Raw genomic sequence first — 21,770 nt, forward strand, 5'->3', positions numbered from 1 at the left:
TATCCCCTGTGAGATTCAAGCCCTGTACCTTGTGTTTGTAAGGCAAACACCTTAACCATTAGGCCACCCTCCCAACCATGCTGAAGGTTTATGGCTGACTAAGTTTGCAGATGATTGTATGTAGGGGGGAGGTTATTGTCAATTCCCCTGCAGACACTAGCATTCTTCAAGAAGGCCTATCTCTGACTAACTAATGGTGCCAAAAGCTGTGGTCTTTAACTCAGAGTTAGGAAATGCATTGTTGTACCATTTCAGAAGTTAGCCATCTTGGCTAATTACCATGTTGATAATACTCCCCCAAGAGTCAACCCAGTGGTCAGGGATCTGGATATACACATCGATAGCAGCATTAACTTCTACCACTATATTGCCACAGTGGTAATGAAATAATTTTACGTTGTGCAACTTATAAGTTAGGTTCAAAGAGGTCATTATTCCACTGTACTCTGCCCTTATCAGACAAACCATAGATTACAATGCTACCTTTGGTATGTACCTGACCAGGCAAATGCAGCAACTACAGAGACATCAGAGGTTTCTTACAAAAAGAATACAAGGCATAGCAAACCTGCCTTATGCAGAGTACCTTAAAGCCCTTGCCCTCTACACAGTCTACTATAGAGTTCTGAGGGGTAATCTATGCCTGGCTTACAAGGCATTCACAAATCCCACACTTAAGAATTTCCTGGATATTCATAAATCAAACAGTACCAGAAATACAAGGCCTAGGGACCTGAATTTTGCCTGTGTCTTAAATAAAACATGCTGGAGAGACAGATGTATGTTCCACAGACTGCCCCTTCTGTGAAACAGGCTTCCCATTCATGTGAATCTAAGTTTGTTTTTTACCCAGTTTAAGAGTAACCTAGACCAGTGGATGGGGAATAGGAAATTTACACCGGGCCTTGAACCATGTCACTCACGGACAGAGGTAGCTTATAACTCTCTGGCCCTCAATGTCCTATTTGGATACAGGACATCATTTTTCTTTTGGGAAAACTTGATTAGGCTTAAAAGGCCCCATGGGCCATTAGCATAGTAACACTCTATAAATATATGAATCTAAAATACATACATACCCCATTGCCTAGAGAAGAACTCCTACCTTTTACGGTAAACAGGCATAATTAATCAATGTTTTTCAGTAGCAGTAAAAGAAACAAAGTACTATTAATCACAAGTGGACAAGTGGCATAGTGGGAAACAAATGGCCAATAAACTGCTTACACTACATTTCTGGCTATTTTTACTGAACTTCTACCTCTCACTTGTGTTAAGAAATCATATATTGATATAATGCCTGCATTGGTTCTCTCTATGGCTTACACCCATGACATCAGATAGCATCTGTATCAAGGTGAATCAGGAATCAGCCATTTCAGATACTGCTAGAAAATCTTGTACCGGAAGAACAGGAAAATCTTGCTCTCCCTGGCATGGCAAGCAGATCCTGTGTAGTTCCCATTATAAGAAACAGTCATATCTATTTAGTAGGGCTACTCATGGAAAAGTGTGATAGATCCATGCGATGGATACATTCATCTTCATCCCGTATCAGGCAGTGTAGCACTACACAACAGTGATATATGCATTCCCTGGTCTGGAGGACAAGTACAGATATAAGCAGTGCAGTGCACAGAGTTAGTGATTCACAAATATCAGTGTAAATGAAGCCGCACAGCACTGACGCTTGTAAGAGTTTCACAAGCAGCAGATGGTATCTGGCCTCATTAGCATTTCTGTCATGCAAAGGGGCCATGTCAGCACACTATAAAGGACCACTTTTGTCTTTCGCAAGACTGCTTGCCAAACATATGAATGGAATTTATTGGAAATGCTGTAAAAGTGCTGTATATTTTGATCAAAAGACAGTGTGAGACAGATAGTAATGTCTTTGAATTCCTGTGGTGCCTGTCAGGGAGATGGAGGTTCATTGTGAAGACTGCATAACTGACACACATGCAAGGCTGGATCCCATATGGGTATTCCATTTCAGACACATGACATACCATGATGGTACCACATCTCACATGTATGTAATGGAATGCAAGTGTAAAGGCACCTGGATACCTGCAGATGTTGCTTGTAGGTTCCCCACACACTCACATGTGTGTACATCTGTGAGGGATTCAGTTCTCATAGATCTTGCAAGGGATACTGTGGCATATAGGGTAGGGGGATTGTCATGGTCCTACCTATGTGCATGACTACAGTACTATATATGGGGAAGTGGACATTGCAAATGTGTAACTACAGGTGACATCCTGGTTGATACAGTGGGGGGAGACAATGGGCAGTAGATATGCATGTTATACCTGACATGAGCTCATACACCCACTAAATTATAAGGCCTTGTCTGCAAGGTAAGACTACCTTTGGGAGAAAATACCATAAGTTCAGAGTCAGAAGATAATGTACTACTGCAGGCCACCACATCCATGGCATACACTTACTGACCAAATGTGGTGCAATTCAGCAGGTCAGGATCCATATCTGAAAGGGCATGGCATGAGAATGCCATCGAAGCATGCCTCTCAACTGTCCAGATTTTCACAGAATGCCCAGATTATTACCTCATATTTTTAGTCTGCTCCTTATAAAATGATTTCTGGCAAATCACCAAGGACTGAAATTATTAATGACAAACACTCAAGTCTCCAACTTCATATCTTTCAGAAAAATGCATGCTAATACAGTGCCTGTTATTCTAGCAATTTTCTACATTTATAACAGCAATATGTAAAATCTATTCCTATTTTTGGGCCTTTGTCCACCGTTATTGTAGGCTTTGTTCAGATTTCTTGTGCTGAGAGGTTGAGCGTTATGTTGGAAGGACATATTGCCCCCACAAGTGCATAAGAGAATTTTAGGTGTTATCTCCAGTTCAAAGCAGAATGCTCAGAGCAGTGTGGTGAACAATGTCACCCCAGGGAGCAGGCCACCAACACTGAAGCAGGTGACAGAGATCAAGGAACTTTTGTTATTGCTCTTTGGGCAGGAGGCCCATCCTTTCATACCTGGAGATGGCTTAGATATCGGTGCAAGCCTGGCTCCTACTACCCCTGTATCGATAGGCAAAATACAGGTTGAATACTGAATATTATTTCATAGCATGACACATATGTATGCATGAAATGCATAATCTGTGACTGTTGGTGACCTGCACCTCTGTCCTCTAGACATCTATAGCCTGTAAGTACAATGCACTACAAACAATGTATGTGTTCCAAAGTACTGGTTTCCATTAAGCCCACTATGCATGCCACATGGGGATAGCAGAATTACACGTCTATGGGCTCACACTGGTGTCATATTTTTCAGCTTTAACAGGTTCCACTAGTAGAGGGTCCGGCACAGCAGAACAATGGAGACTGATGTCAACAGGGTTACTGTAAACTGATGATAATGGCAACTTCCGTGTGTCATGATCTGATGACACAGTGGTACAGTATCTGTCACTCCAGTGGGAGGGAACACTCCCTATCTTAAGGTGCACAGGCTCCTGTGAAGGTCATTGCTGAATGTATCATCCATTAATGACAGTCATATGTGGGCTCATGGCCCACCATAAAATGTAGCATGTGATTTTATGCACGGCATCTGATGTGGGCATAGGTGTGACATGCAGTGGAGTCTGATACTTCCGTAATTTCCATACTGTCCCTTATATACATGCAGCAGTCAGAATAAACCAAATAAATCTGCATTTCTACAATCACAGTCTAAACTGCTGATGTGCACACCACTGTGGTGCTGGTGCATGTTCTCCATTGCATACACAATGACATGACTGAATTGTAGTGACTTAGAGAATCGGCACACTGAGATAATAGCACTGGCAGTGAATGTCTCCATAGGTACATCTATATAACACATTTTATCTTTTCATCCTGTCTGCCTGTGCTGGCCCTGGGATTTGTGGTCATGAGTGGGTCCAAACAGGTGGTGGACAAGCATGGAGTGTCTCACATCAGAAGTCACAGAGCCACTGTATATGCACCACTGGTGTCACATCCTAGCACAATGATTACACCCTGGTCATAAGAAGAGAACGTCATCAGGCTGAACCCATCAGATATCTCACTGTAGCCCAACAAGGTGCCAAAGTTCAACTCCATCCATTTCAAGGGATGAATTCAATCATGACATAGGTATATAGGTTAACAGGAGTTTACTAGGTTAATGAACCTAGGATCTTTACAAGCCTAGCCATGTTATAGCTGCTGCCTAATTGACCTTGATTAGATGGTCATTATTCACAGAGTGAGTCTATAATCAGCACTAACTGCCCCTGCCCATGAGGGGCATAGGTGCCACCCTGGGATGAATTTACAGTCTCCCATCCAATTGCCTAGGTTAAGCGTGGGTCATTGAAAAGCTCTGCTTCATGTGAATTGGGAGTTTGTTCTGGCAATCTCTGGGAGATATATCTGCCTGTCCAGCATGTTCTGTTAATGTCACTGACTAGGCTGAGATCCAGGAGTGAGGAACTTGTTCTATTTGAGTTGCAGATGTGCAGCATTTCCATTAGAGCAGGATTAGGGACTATTCTGTAGGCCAGGAACAAGTTGCCTCTCAATATAGGCTGTAGGATACAGAGTACAGTGACAGGGCTTTCAGTCTTTCTATGTAAGTCATGTTTTGCAGGCCCTGAATTTTCTTGGGAAGAAAAATCTGTGGTCTGTCCAGCTGCTGGAGTTGTCTGGTGAGGTACATGCAAAAGGGAGCTTACATCCTTAGTCTTGGTTGTGATGCCCCTACTTATGACATGTGCAATGTAGGAGGCTTTCCTTGTCACTGTGGACACATGGTGATCAAAGTTTAGATTGTTATTAACCTGTGTTCCCAAATATCACACCACTGGGTTTGAACTTAGGAGGTGCTGTCAATATTGTAATTTCCAGGGACTAAAGGGAATAATAATGCAATTTCTGGGCTTTAGCTTTAGTCGGTGGCTTTGGCACCAATCATTTCTCTGTATTACCCCCTTTTGTAATATGTTGACATCATTTGAAGACTCAGTGATTGGGCGCATTTTGCAATCATCAACAAACCTGGTAAGTCACAGGCCATCTACTTTCACATGGACTTCAGAGAAATAGATTCCAAACAGAAAAGGACCCAGCACAGTTCCTTGTGGTATGTGACTGGTAACTGGTGTACTGGTAGAGGTGGAATCTTCAACTTTGATAGTATGTATTCTGTCAGTGAGCTAGTTGGCTACCCATCTAGTGAAGTGTGTGTTAATCCCCAGCAGGGAGCATTTCTCAATGATCCCTGAGTGGGCGATTGTGTCAAAGCCTTGGCTAAGTCAAGATAGAAGGTATGTACTGTTTTGCCTTCATCTAAGGCTTAGATAAAATTCTGAAAGAAGTCCACCAGATTAGATAACCATGATATTCCTTTAAAGAAGCCAAACTGGGTCGGGTCATGAATTTGAAGGTCACCTATGTCCTTATTGATAAGGTGCATGATGATTCGTTCCATGGCCTTGCAGATAAGGCAGACTAAGCTTATGGGTCTATAATTCCCAGGGTCAGTTGATGGACCCCATTTGTGCAAAGGGATTACTGTTGCTGTTCTCCACTCTACTGGAACAAAGTCAGTGCTCTAGCTGAGTTTACACAGAGTGCCAAGTGGTTCTCCCAGGTCTTGTTTTATACTGTTTAGTAAGCAGCCTGAGATGTTATCTGGTCCCATAGAAGCTGTGTTTTTGGACTTGGAGAGCACAGTATGACCTGCTCTTTGGAGATACTAGGTAGAGGATTGGTGTCCTGTATACTTTGGTGTATGACTGCTGGGGACGGGAGGGTGAAGTTTGCACCAAATCTGTCAGCTAGCAGGTTGGTAATTTCCTCAGGTTCATATGAGAGATAACATTCACTACAAGTTTGGCACATAGTTGGGCATTCCCTTTTTGATTTCAGACATAGCTAAAGAATGCCCTATGATTATCCTTAGCTAGGGATGCTAATTTAGCTTTATAACTAGCTTCAGAGGACCTTACAAGATAACTGATTTGCTTGTTCAAGCTGTAAAGGGTATCATTTTTCTACTGAGTAAGTTCCCACTTGTTCTTAGATGTCAGTTTCTTCCATTTGTTGTATAACTTATTTATACTGGAGGTCCACCAGGGTGGCCTGTTTTTTCTGAAGGAACTGGTTTTGATCCAGTCAGATACAGCTGAGTCTATACAGTTGCTTAGGTGGTTATATAGGGCATTTGTGTACTCCTCTGTGTATGAGTCATTGTTGGCTGTGTTAGCAGGGGGTTTGAAAATTTTATGCCATCGCCTAATAGGCTGTAGTTTGCTTTGGAGAAGTTTTTCAGTTTTTTCTCCTGTGGGGGTGTCAAGTATAATTGTTACTTTGAATGGGACAGATTTATGGCTTGACCTTACTAGAGAGGGCAAGACACAGGGAGTAGTGCAGTGACCCCCATGATGGTGAGTACTAAGTCTTAGACATTTGAGTCTCTTGTGGGGGTGCAGACTAGTTGTTCCAAGGCATTTGTATTGACAAAGTCCAAGGACTTTAGGACAAGTATGTCTGTGCTCATGTACGTTTCCCAATTGATGGAATAATAGTTGAAATCACCCATGTTGAAAATGTTTGGTTGCATAGTGAGTGGCTCTAGAAAGTCCAGGTAAGTGGTGTGCTTCTTTTGGTTCATGGTGGGAGATTTGTAGCTAGCAATGATGTGATATGGTGTTTTACCTATAGTTAATTGGACCAGGAGTAGCTCAAAAGAGTCATACTTTTTTACCAGTCTCAAAGTGTATTTAGCTTTAATGAAAATGGATACACCTTCATCTTTGGTTCTTTCACGCTTGTTTGGGGTCTGATAATGTGGAAGGCATTGTAGTCTTGCATGGCCAGGGTGCTCTCTGCGGCCTTGCACCATGTGTCAGTGATTGCACAGATGTAAGCATCTTCCAAGGAGAGGAGTGCTTCCAGGGAGTGCAGTTTGCTGTTTAGGCTCCTAGCATTAAGTAGCATAACCTTGAGTTTGTCTTGAGTGAATTTTTTTACTTCAGAAATTTTGTTGTTTTGACATTGCCTAAAAAATGCACTATGGGGGAGGTGAGTGCCTTTGCCAGTATCTGAAAATAAATGACACAGTGAAGATTGTATCACACCCTTTATGCTGTACTATAATAACAGCAGTCAAGATGGGTAACCAGCAGAGTGCATGATAATGGTGTTCATATACTGGCAACCCCACCCCATCATTAGAGGATGTGATTCCCCATGTTTCTTCAGTCTCCCAGACTACATGTAGAAATCATACTTATTTTCAGAAATTTCTAACAAATAACTAGCAGTATAGTTAGTACAGTGCGATGTAAGTGGACATTGAAAATTAATTTTTCTGTCTCCCACCACAGAAATTCTCAATAGCAAGTAGATCTCTCAGTTATGAAAAGATAAACTAAAATATAATTAATACGTGGAAAACAATGATTCATTTCTATACTGCAAGATTTTCTAGACTAACAATCTTAGTCTAATTTTTTTGCCTACTGCTGGCCCTTTCGAGTGCTGCCTATTATTAGTTAGTAAGTCATTTAGTAGAAGAAGTCAAACCTACAAAAGGTCCAGATCTATGGGTGTTAACTGGAAGTATAGAAAAAAGATGCTATATGCTTGAATGAGTTAACATCATACTGGAAATTGTCTATATACTAATATCATGAATTTTATCTGGAATACATCCTTTTCAGCTGAACGAGAGCAAAACAAAAACTATACATGTGGCTAACTAAGATAATAGCAATTTAACACTTTTATGAAATGATTAGACAGGACTGTTGTTTCTTCAGAAACATATTTTATTTTGCATTTTACTGTAAAAATAATAAATAGTATCTGGAGTTAGCAGTAGAGCCATGCAGTACATCTTGCCCTTTCTGGACTCAACGCAACAATTTTTGCAGTTAAATAATGCCATTTTCAAATGTCATTCTGCATACTTTCTTGTAATATGTACTGAGTCAGCCAAGTGTGTTTGTAAGGGACAGAATTACCATATTAATGAAGCCATCTGCATAGCTGCTTTGCTAGAAATCAGACAGATTGGCAACAGCTTGACTTTTGTCAGATCATTTGGTTGTTGCTCTAGTTGTAGCACTTTCAAGGGTTACAGTAAGTCAGTGTACATTTTAACCCATCTCAAAGTGCCTCCAGGCTGCATACAGTGTAATGGAAATTTGGTCTGGGCTCTGTCACATTGATCTCAATTTATCTTTCCTTACTGCTCTGAATGCACCTTATTTCCTTCACAATGGTCAGTTAATGTGATGTACATTTTTGTGCATTTTTAATAAGCCGTACTTTTGAGGCAGAGCATTTTTCATGTTTTTTCACATATTGTCATGCTCCCTGAACACCGCTTGCATGCAGCCTAGAAATAGATGCCAGTCTCAGTCATCACTGTAGCAATCCCACACCATGTACTAAAAGCAGCCAGAGACCACACCATAGCAAGTTTGAGAGAAAAACACATTTTATACAGTCTTCAAACAGCACCTGAAGGAAAGGTTATGCACTGCTTCCTCTGAAAGCTCTGTAAATGATCTATATAGAATGTGTTCAAAGTGCTATACTGAAGCAACAACCAAATGGTCTGATAAAATATTTCACAATCCAACAAAAAGTTAGCCACTTCTTTAAACCCCATGTAAAGGTCAACCTGGAAAAGAGTGATATTTTTGCATTCCACCTGATTCAAAGTCCACCAAAAATGGCAAATGGCAGAATGAGAAGTAAGTCCATAAAATTCAGACCCTGACAGCTACAGTACTTATACTGTATAATACGTTTCTAAAAATCAACAGTAGATTATATTACACCAAATTTCAATGAAGTTGTAGCCAAAATTATTGTAGAATACTGGCTATGACAGGATTATGAACTAGTATTATATATACGTTATTGTTTATTAATCCCCAAATACCATAGTCATTCATAACATGGCTTACAGGACTGCGATGTCTATGAATTTCTCAGGACAATGAGTCAACAACTCAGACATACTACGTTTGGTGCCTAACCTCCATGAGATCTCTAATCAGGCTGAACAACCTAGAAGAAAATGTAGCAAATAGCCTTTTATTTCTGTATCCATCTCATTAGCATTTGTAGGTATAGACCTTATATGAACCCTCTTTTAGCTAAAATATATACAGTCTATGACTTTGCATGCATCATGATATATAGTGATAATTTCAAATTAACTCGAACAATATATCAAGTTTGTCATGAGCTTTTTACATCAAAACAACACATTTTAACTACTCAAAAGACTAATGTAAGATTTCAGTTTTTAATATCATGATATCTTACTGAGCTTTCTTTCTTTATTTATTTCACATTTCTTAACCAGGCTAGTCCATCTGAGCAGTTATAGCCCATTTTCAGTGGAGAGCCGAGGAGAAAAGCTCCAACGAACCGCTGTGGCGACCCCAACCGGGAAAAGCCGAAAGAAGAAGAAGCAATAATAGGCTTAAACAGCAAATAAATACAATATAAGAAAAATAATAACAAGAAACAGTGAACAAACGCTAAATACAGCATATGTGTGACAGAGTGTAAACCTTATAAAATTGGGTGATTAACATTTTGGAGGTACATGTCTCAGAAAAGGCAATAAAAAATAGAGCTATATAGATTACACAATTACCAGACAGGGGTTTTAATGGTTAGATAAATTTGACTAAAAAAAGAATAGTTATATAGTAAAAACAAAATGTTTAGGTAGGATCATGGCATGGGCAGATCCAGTTGATTTGTAAGAATAGTTTTAATTCTTTTTTGAAGCTTGTTGGTTAAGTGATGTTTCATCAGTTAAAGCGTAAACTATTCCAGGTTTTAGTAATAGAAGATTTGTAAAAGAGATTGCCTATGTTAAGTTTAAGTGTATATGTTTCCAGAAGTTTCTCAGAGCTACAGAGGGGGAGTAAGGGGGAATATTATAAGACTAGATTTCTAGATTTCTTCCTGGTTTCTTCAGGGGTCTTTCAGCTCTAGAATATTTAAGAGGATTATCCAGTCTGGACATCCTATATTGATTTTGGGACAGTTCTTGCTGTTGTATAGCTTTTCTGAAGATAGTCCTTTAGGAGTCATCCTCTACAGCTCTTGAACATCACATTTTTTATAATCTCTGCTTTCTTGCAACATTATTTTCTGTAAGAATTTTGATTACTTTTCTACATGGATATTCAAACTTGACATGTTTGTTAAATATAAATGTCTGCAGTTTCTTCTGTGCAGCTTTGCTTCATCCCCATGAATAGCATAGGATTTTGTTGAAATGCTTGACTAACTGTGATAGATTCAGGTTGCAAATTTTCCCATGGTTTTTGAATTCTTACATATTTCTGGCCTGTAAATCTAAGAATCTTGTGCAGTCTTCATCATAACATTATTATCTTTTGCATAAATTTGTTCCAGGATTTCATTCACTTTATATTGATATCATGGCATCAGTAATGTACCTAAAACATATGATTTGCTTTTTAATCTTCTGCCTATTAACAGTTAAACTAGTGAGAGGAATGAGTCCTTGAAATGCATAATTTCTATATTATAAAATTATGATATGATTATCCTTATAACTTTGCCTCAGTTCTTTCTCATGCATTTTAATGCCCTGATAATTCCCTCCATTTGTACCTGCTCAGTCAACTCAAATAGACTGGATGGTATATGTCTGAATCTCAATACAAGCACAGATGTTTTGAATTTCTGACTTTGGTTTTGGACCACTGTCAGATATGATTACTTGGGGCATCCTCTGTTTTGAGAATATACACTTAAATTCACCACCTGCACATGCATTTGTTGTATCTGTCAGTCTGAATAGTCTAGGGACTAAAAATATAAATGCGTGCATATGAGATACATTACGTTTAGCTGACATAAATCAGTATCCACTCTGCCCAATTTATGACTTAGCATTGTGTATGCTAGCTTCTCTTCCCATGGGCTGTGGTTATGGTATGCACTACAAATGGTACAACTCTGTACAACTTGCTATATTTGAACCTTGATTTGTGTTAATGAATTATTTGTTACTTTTCCATTTCTCTTTGCTTTTCTCAAAGGTGATTCATGTATTCTCTAATGAAATTATCTACTTATCTGATTTACAACTTTCATTGTGTTAGCTTTAAACATTGACCTGTAGTCATAATCTATTTTCATTAAAATAAAAATAAAGTATAAAACAAAAATAGCGGCAAACGAGCGGCAGAGGCAACCATGTAGAGCACAAAGAGCCAGTCTTACAAAAAGCAACAATCCTTTATTGGTGTGCACAGGTAAGCGCTTTCACATACTGCTTCATTAAACCAAAAAACACTTGATCCACATATCCAGGTCTTAAATAGTCATCATAGTCATACCTCTTAAATGTACCTCATTACAAGGAATGTACCTGATTTGGGGTCTTAAAAGGTTCATGTTCCTTAAAATTCCTCAAAGTTCCACATTGAAAGAGTCTTTCACACATTCAGTGTTAGGAATTTTTGTAAGTGAAATCCATGGTAAATTGAAATTAATCATATTAATTCATTAAAGGATCTTCTTTATAAGTAAAACCAGCATATTTTAACCATCCTATGACATTCCTAGTTGAAGTTGTTAGTAAGACATTTTGCCCATTTGTTCCACATTATGAAGGCGAGTGTTCCTCATTTTGGCGATAGAAGGTTGAGAGCTATGAATATATATTTCTGTCCTAAATCCGGATGGATGAACCGGTCACTAATGTTAATAAAGCCACAAAAGTTACAGTGTCCACAGGGTCTAGTTCCAGGGCACTCATTCATTTTGTACTCATTCACAGGATGACAAAGAATTCTTTTCAGGTTAGGTTTATTCCTGAATCTAAACATTGGCCTATCTCCAACTATGCTTCTAATGTCATTATCAGTAGTGAGAATCTTCCAGTGTTTACTAAGGATGTCAAAGATAACTCCATTGTCAGTGGTATAAAGCATGGGGATTCTGACACCTAAGGGTGTACTTCTTACATCACTTGTAGGTACCACATGGTTAGAGAAATAAGGTGCAGCCCTCCCTTCCCTAATCGAGTCCAGGTCTGAAAGACCTTTCTCTATCTCTCCTTGATTGTAACCCCGCTCAGTCAACCTATCCTTAAAGGCGAACAACTCATGTTGGTATCCTGAATCATAGGAATATATATTTAAGATAGCTGCGGACTGTGGTTCCCAAAATGTTGTCTGCTTGGCTGTTTGTCAGATATGTTCCTTGTTCTATGTTGGTAAGACCAACAGGGTATTCTATAATAGAATTCGGGAACATCTGTATGCCATTAGGATAGGACATGTTAATAATGCTTTGGCAAAACATGTTATGGTTATGGGTCAAGAACATGTCTTCCATTTGTTGGACATTGACCTTGTTAAACCCATCATCAGGGAGGAGAACATAAGGAATGGTGCAGAGAAGAAGGAGATGGGCTGGATTATGAGGCTGATGGCTGATAGTGGTAGGGGTCTTAATGAAAGGGCCTCCCTTAAACCAGTTCTTAGGTCGAGAAAGTTAGTTGTAGGATGAAAATAGTGTCCCTAATCATTTATGGCTGTTTCTCCTATTATTGTGAACACCAGCAGAGGTTTTTCATGTTTAGTTGATTTTTATATTATATGTTTTTTAGTTTGCATTTTTAATCTAAGTGTTATCCGTTTTTTATATATTAGTTATTTGTGTTTGGATTAAGCATATATGCATATATTCTTCAATGAGATGACACTTACATGTTTTTTTATTTGTGAGTACACATTTATATATGTTTTTATTTTTATTATTGTATGATATTTAGTTGTCCTTTAAGTTTGCATGCTAGTATAATTGATAGTGTTTTGTGTGAGTTAAGTCACATAACTATGATGACTATTTAAGACCTGGATATGTGGATCAGGTGTTTCTTGGTTTGATAAAGCAGTATGTGAAAGTGCTTACCTGTGCACACCAATAAAAGATTGTTGCTTTTTGTAAGACTGGCTATTTGTGCTCTACATGGTTGCCTCTGCCGCTCGTTTGCCGCTATTTTTGTTTTATACTTTTTAGTTGTCTGCGGAGAGGCATTTACTCTAGTGGGTGCCTTCAGTTTTATTTTTATTCAAAATATAAATAAAGCTGAAATTCTTTCCTTAATTATGATTTATGACCAGTCCAGCCTGTCATTGCAAGTTCTTTCAATAATTACATATTTGTAAGTGACCAACAGTATATCTTGGAAATTCTTTTACTTGTTATTTTGTCATTGGTAACTATGGTATTAAGCAATGAATCTGCTTCTTCTTCTTGCAAATGTTATGACACTTGAGCTCCACTTGAACAACAGGGATCCCTCTTGATTTGCCCTCTATGCCTACTGATTCTCTGGGGGAGAAATCCTCTGACATGCACGTTCCTCCCTATGGTGATGGTCAAGTGGCAGGAGTTGTGCCATCATCCCTTGTCAGGAATCAAGGCTTTTTCCTTTACAGTCCTAGTTGTTCCCTTGCTATATTCCTATGACAACCTCAAATAGCAGTATATGATGGGTATAAGCAAATGACAGGTATCCCACTTTCATAAAAGATATCACATTAGTGGTCACACACTCTGGAAAGGCTAGCACCACTGGTGGTCTCTGGTCCTCACTGGTTATTCTATGCAGAATTTACAGGCCCAGGATGCTCTCCCAGTCCTTCAATCAGAGCTGGATGAGCAGGCTCAAGCTCATGATTCCTCTATCTTCACAGCCATCTCCTCTAACAAATGAACAACTAATCAAGCATGGACAATCTGGATCACAGTCAGGGCTTTAGCCTACTGCTCACATGAAGATGGTTTCTTCATGCAGTTCTGCATGCTTTTTAATACGATCTGCTCAACTTAACTCTCTTATGTAGTTTCTTTTTTGGTTTGTATTTCCCTTGCCACAGTTACTCTGTAGATTAAGTGACATCCTCTCAAATCTTGATGTGTCTCACATGAAGACTTTCTGAATCTACTTTTCAAAGTCATGAAGTCTGTTTCTACCTAAACTTCTTTATCATATCATAACATAGATATAGAATTTTTCATATCCCTATTCTAACTTGTAATGGCTCCTTTTCTACATGGCCATATCTCTTTTTCTTTTCTTTTCTTTTTTTTTTTTTGCCCTTACCAGCACCCCAGTAATGGGGGTGTTTCTAGTTAAGCCCTAACTCTGCCCCTGATAGTTGAGATGAGAACTTGCATCACTGTGGGGCCTTTATTGCTCTTCCCATATATATGCATGTTACCACCCCCTTGGGACGAGAGCCACTGTCACTAGCTTGGAAGCACTAAGCACAGATCTGCAGTCCTAACCACTGTGGTGACTTACAAGTCTCCCCTTACTTGGTGATCATCACTGATCCCTCCCCTCAGGATACGTGAGCTGAGTCTGGCTACTGAGTTCCCTCTCTTCCAGGCTATTCCAGTGCTCAAGCTGATGCTCAAATGAAGGTTATTGGAGTCTTTGTCAGGGCTTCGCCATGTGTACCATACCATGGGCAGTAGCATTATTTATTATCATTTTATATTATATATTATCATTATTACAGCACCAGTTAAACTATATGTACAATATTTGTGTGTGGTTATTTGTAATTGTAATATTTATAAATTCTTCTGCTGTTGTGACAATAACTGAACATGCCGCATTTGATGTTAAGTTAACTCTGCAAAGAGCTGTGTGAAATAACTATTACAACACTAGTTAATCAGGACTTGTCAATTATATATTTTTTTCTTCTGATTTTTCGTCATTTACTTCTGGAAAGCAAGATTTTGAAATTCTTCACTGAAGGCATCTTGACATGATAAACAAACTTGGTAAGGGCATGCAAAGGGGGTGTTTAACGGCAATGAAGCAAACTATGGCATTTAAAAGACCTTCCTATTGCTAAGTTCATTATATAATACTAACGTCTGTTTGCGTATAACTTATGATACTTAAAATTCATCGGTCTTGATTTACTTTCAGTGGTTCATAAAGTTTAGCAATTTTCATATGTTTATAATTTTCATGGTATGTACACCTTATAAACCTTAATATATATTTTACTAAAGTCGCTTAAAATTTTAAATACAAATGCATGGGAACACCCACACACACCATCATTAATACATAAACCGTGAAGAGGGACAGCTAGGTTTAGAAATGAAGCAACAATAGGAAATAATTCATATGGATTCCAGAGAGTATAAATGTCACCATGGCTTAGAGGGAACGACACAGGTAGACCCCCCAGAGAGCATAGAGAAGGGCTTCATATTGCCAGCCCTACCAGTGTAGCAGTGGAAGGATGGAGGCTAGCGATAATGATTCCTTGGCATAAAAGGTGAACCTACACAGAGCTAGATAAGTATATGTTGAATAGTAAAACAAGCAAAAATATGTACATACTAAGTTATGTATGGCTTAATGTATCCTGCCTGCTAAAAGCAAAATATCAAAACAAAGGTTTATGGTATTGTTTCAAATATTCATCATGTTAAAAAGCTATATGTGATATAGATGATAAAAGGTGCACCCTAAAATATTGACAAATCAGAAATCACCATTTGAATGCCAAATTCATCAACTTATACAAAATTAAATAATTAGTGTTTAAATGGTATTCTTAAAATGGAGACTAACTTAATTAGACAGTTAATCACTGTTATCCACTAGTAAACCTTCTTCTGCATAGAGGAAAATAGATTGACGTTGCTTTGTAATGGTGGAGATTAACTTCATGTGTTAAAGATGCCTTCTGATCTAATTAGCAGACCTATATTAATTTGAGAATGTGAAAAAGTAAAGCATAAGTCAGCATACTATTAATGAATCATTCTAAAAATAGAATATAATGTTACACTGAAAACAAATAAAGCTTGCTAGTGAAGTGAAAGACTCTGCTCAACTTCTGGTTTATCAGTTTTAGCACAATAATTATTAACTGCCTCTGAGATTTAGGAGAATAGGTCAGTTGTAGCAGAAAAAACAACATTGCAGCTTAATAAGGAAAATTATGCTTGTAGTCAAAGTTTTTTTATTGACTTAATGATTGTTTGGAAACTTGGAGTAACATTTCTCACATTTCAGATCCACCCTTGCTGGGTTACGTTCTAGTATATAAAATGATTCTATACCCTTTGCTGGGTTAGGTTCTAGTATATAAAATGATTCTATACCACTTGCTGGGTTACATTCTAGTATATAAAATGATTCTGTACCCCTTGCTGGGTTACATTCTAGTATATAAAATGGAGGCTTGTACCAGTGGAGTGCCAATAGGGACTCAGTGAGACCACAGGTGATGCCAGAAGTGTGTGCAGTTCTAATAACAGAATTCGGGACATCTCACAGTTTTTTAAACCCTCTTCATTGAGATTATCATGAAAATCCAGAATATCCCCCCTGTTAAGTGAAGCAAAAAGTATAGTATAGTGCAAATGAGGTTATTATGGAAACAAAAATCAGAAATGTGAATTGACAGTGACCTTTAACAGGGGAACCTTTCCACTGGGCACAGAAGGAAATAAATAGAGGTGGTAACATATCGGTCTTCTTCTGTTGTTCCCACCTTTCATATCTGTGTAGAAAGTGATGTCAGTGATGAAACTGCAATTGCTAGCTAGAAGGTTGTCTTTTGAACCTGCCATTCAAGTTAGTTTATACAATGTTCTTTATGACTGAGGTGCTTTACCAAACATCTAAATTTGCAGATGGTATTTCTTAATGAAATCAGACAATCTGACTGGTTTAAAAGATACAATATTTCTATGTTTGCTTCTGTTCCTGTCATTTTGGATTTTGAAGTTGTGTATTAATCAGAAATCAGGACTGTTATGTGTGAATTATGTAACAAAAGTTTTTATAATTGCTCATCAGTTAAAAATGAGAAGCTGGTGACACTAAATCCATGTAAACCATTCAAAGAGAAAAGGAAGGGGCCATTCTTTTACATCAATGGTATAACACATTTGTTAGATAATGATATATGTAAAACATGATTTTTTTGGAATGTCCAAGTTCAAAATATTTATTAACTGGTTGCCATTTGATTGTCACTGTTCATGTTGTCTTGTCACAGAAATAGTGGTTAACTAGATTCTGCTACCATTCCTTTATATTTGGTTAACCTAAGTTACACAATGACAGTCTTCCTCTACCCTTCAGTCCTATTCTCTGTACCAGAACTAGTTGATGTTTATTAATGCCCTTTAATGGTGTATAATCCCTCACTATAAAACCTTGTATTATGGATTCTATCAATGTTATTATTAAATTAAAATTTGTATAACGTGTCAATGAATGCACTAGTCAGTGTTAGCTTTTATTTATTTGTTAGTCTATTTATTTTTAATTTATGTATTTCCTTTATTAGTTTGGTTGGAGAGGTGGTCTGCAGGCCACTTTCGGCTGGATGAGAATTTAATACACAATGAAAACAGTATGATTAATAACACTAATAGTGATGAAGCTCTAAACTTTGTAACAACTGATAGAGCAGATATTACTGTATTAGAAGTTGAAGATTCTTCAGAGCTGGTCAGCAAAGATATTCTTGTAATTGGAGATTCAATTATTAAAAGAACAGATACGTATATCTGCAGAGATGATAATGAACATCGAATGGTGCTATGCTTGCCAGGAGCAAAAATAGAAGATGTGAGAGAAGCCTTGGAATGCCTTACTGTAAGGAAGTATGGCTCTCTTTTTATTCATATTGGTACAAATAATGTCATCCACAAGGATTCTCTGACTTTTAGTAGAGAAATGACAGCCCTCTTAGATAATTTTGCTTGTACTGGTGTTAGGACATATTTTTCACAAATCACCTATAGAAAGGATAGTCAGGTCACTGTGAATGAAAAGATATTTGGGGTAAATACCTACGTGGAAACAATGTCCTGTTTTAAAATCAGGTCACTGTGAATGAAACGATTTTTGGGGTAAATACCTACACGGAAACAATGTCCTGTTTAAAAAATGGAAATATGTAGAGCATCCAAGCCTTGTTTTGGGCATACGTGTTCAGACAAGATGGTGTGTATTTGCCTAGATCAGGGAAGAGAATTTTTGCAGCAGACATTTTGCAATATTTGACAAACACTAGGCAGGACTTTTGCCATGTTGAAAATTTAACAGCCCACAGATAGCAACATGTGAAGCCTCTCTGATGGTTGTTAATGCTAGAAGCATTAATAATAAAGTTTTTTATTGGAAAAACTACGTTCCCACAAGATCGATGTTGTTATTGTTTTTGAAACATGGTTAAAGAACAATGTCTGTCAGGGTATAAATGTTTTTACTATAACAGACATTCTAGTAAAAATCAGGTAGACGTGTTATGATAGAGATTAAAGATAGCTATGAAACCTGTGATTATTACATGTTCAATGATAACACCAACACTATAGACTGTGTAACTGTGACAATAAAGACAACACTAGAACATATAACAATTGTTGGAGTGTATAGACCACCAAAGTCAAGTGCAGATGAACTAGAGGAATTCATACATTTCTTGCATGACAAAGGAAGGAAGAATAATATTAGCTGGGGACTTAAATTTACCAGATACAGACTGGAATAATATTGATTGTGCAACATTAATAAGGAAATTATTCATAGAGTATATTCAGGAACAACAATTGCTTCAGATTGTATAAAAAACTACCAGGAGATGGAACATACTAGACATTGTTTGTGTTCCCAAAGAAATTACTGTAACTTCAAGTCAGGTTTTACTACCATTGATGAACAGTGATCATAGGGTTATAAAGGTTAATTTATTGCTAGATAATTCTGCCAAACTGAAATCTAAGCCATTACATAGAAGGTTAAGTACAGATTATATGGAAGCAAAACAGTCACTATGTAAAACTAACTGGAGTGAAGTGTTCAGTGGAAAAACTGCAGAAGGAATGTGGAAAGTTTTTAAAGAGAAATAGTTTGAGTGCAAAAAAATGTTTAACATCAGGATCTAGGCATACAACATCAGGCAGATATATTTCCATAAGAACAAGATATTTGATTAAGGTGAGAGACAAAAAATATAAGAAATGGAAGAGAGGTCAAATTACAACTTTGAAAAATGAAATAAATATGCTGGACAAACAGATTAAGCATAGTGTGAGACAAGATCAAGAAAAATTTGAAGAAAAATTATATAAAGATATTGAGCTAACAGGAAACCTATTTATAGATACATAAGATATGGAAGGAGTAAAGACACACAAATTGATAAACTGTGTGCAGATTCTAAAATGTATTCTCAAACACAACAGATTATAGATATATTTACAAAATCTTATGCAAAACAGTTTGGCTCCTCAAAAGGAGTGGTAAGTTGTCCTAGTGACATCCAGGTAAGCCCAGATACTGGAATCAAATTATATTATATTGAAAAAGAACTGTGCAAACTGGATCCAAACAAAGCACAGGGAGGAGACGGAATTAGTAACAATGACCTGAGAGCACTTCAGCAAGAACTTACAGTACCATTACATCTGTTATTCAGTAGGTGATATAAATATGGGGGGATTCCTGAAAATTGGAGACATGCGCTTATTAAACCTGTTTTTAATGGCAAGGGGAATAGGACAAACCCAGAGTCATATAGACCCTTAAGTCTACTGTCATGTTGTGGAAAAATAATGGAGAAGGTAATATTGGATAAGTCATTGTCAGGACTGGATATGTTGGGACTTAAAACCATATATCAGCATGCATATTTTGAAAACAGATCTATTACCACCTGTAACATGATGTTCTATAACAATATAATAGCTATGGATGAAAAATTGTGCTGTGATGTAATTTATATAGATTTAACTTCAGCATTTGACAGGGTCATACACACAACACTGAAAAATAAGTTAGTACAACTAGGTATCGATGTACTCTTAATAAGATGGATAGCTGCATGGCTTACAAATAGGACATGGCAAGTATCATACAGCAACTGGGCAGGCAAATCCTTGGTTACAGTCAGGGTGTCCCACAGGGCTCTGTCCTAGGCCCTTACTTATTTAGATTGTATCTTTCAGACCTAACTTTTTCATCTGAGGTGTTCTACAGTCTATATGAAAATGATTTGAAATTTGATAAACTGATTACATGTGTTACAGATAAGGCATGTCTGCAAAACAACTTGACTAAATTGACCATTTAGGCACAGGAGAATAATATGCTTAAAGATACATCAAAAAGTAAGCATATAAGATTTGCTAGGCATAAATTGAAAGGTGAGTATTTAATACAGCACACAGTGATTGAAACTGTAGACTCACTTAAGGACCTGGGTATATGGGTAGATTCAGCTATACGTTTTTCTAATGATATCAACCAATGGGTTAATGACAGTTATAGAACTATAGGTTGTATAAAAAGATTTATAAAGTCTAGGAACTCAAAAATAATGAAGTCATCATTTGTTAGTTACATTAGACCCAAACTTGAGTATGGAATAACAATATGGAAACCCTATAAGAAAAGAAGCATGAGTAAACTGGAAAGAGTATAACGGAAATATATTAGGGGTATCCATGGATGTGAACATTTAAGTTATTATGAAAGACTAAAATATCTGAACTTGTACAGTGTTTCTTACAGATGTCTAAGAGGCAATCTTATTCAGGTATATAGAGCATTTAGTGACAACTACCTCTGGGAATGCTTGGGGTTAAAAAAAAGTACTAGAGAATTATCAGACAACCCATGTAGGAGATTCTGTAGGAATGAGAAGTGTACTAATTGGTTCTCTGACAGAGTAGCTGATGCATGGAACAGACTACCAAATTACATTAAAACAAGTACTAGTTCAGATATTTTTAAGAACAGCCTGGATACTTATTATGGGAACAAGTGTTTTGGTATATTGGCAAGCTAGAAGGGCATTAATGCCCATACTTGAAATATTAGTATGCATTTGCATGTGTGTATGTACATAGTTATAAACCACTATTCAAATTATTCTGGTATAACATCTATTCAAGTGTTTCTTAGTAGATATTCTCCATATGTAATTGCTATAACTAAAAATATTTTCCATTCTTTCATATCGTTTTGATGCATATTAGTCAGCTAAGTAAGACAGCAAAGAGTTCAGCTGTGGCACATTCAGATACCATCAGGTTTATGGAAGAACAGGGGTAAAAGCTTATCCATTCCAACCCAATATTTTAAGATATTTGATTTTGATTATCATTTTATTGATGATAAACCTTTATTATCACATGGTGCTATGGAGCAATTGATTTTATTTTCATACTGTTTGAAGTACTGATTAGAATGCCTGCACATTATTTCTTTTGATTTTCTAGCAATACAGTTTTGATGTGGAAATGTATAAAGCAGGTACATCAGAAGTGTGCTTTAATGCATACTACTTAGAAAGTCACATTATTGTAGTTCATTAGTGAATGTAAATAGTCGAGCATTTCCTTTTAGGTACGTTGTCACTTGATGGTTTATTAGGCCTTTCAAATTAAGAATTCAACACAGATCTGGAGAAGGAAGATCTGGAACAGTCATATCACAATATGTGTATGAGGTAGGAGATGGTAAAAAATATAGACTGAGATCTGTACCTGCAGGAATCTGAAATATTGAAAGGGTTGATAAATGGTACCAGAAAACCCCATTTGTTTAAATACTGCCATAATGAACAGACTGCTAGGAATAGTGCAGTTAAAATAAAAATGATTCTTCAAGCTCCAATACATGTAATT

Source organism: Protopterus annectens, chromosome 8.part0 (assembly GCF_019279795.1).
Source record: "Protopterus annectens isolate FY-2018-M chromosome 8.part0, PAN1.0, whole genome shotgun sequence".
Taxonomy (NCBI): domain Eukaryota; kingdom Metazoa; phylum Chordata; order Ceratodontiformes; family Protopteridae; genus Protopterus; species Protopterus annectens.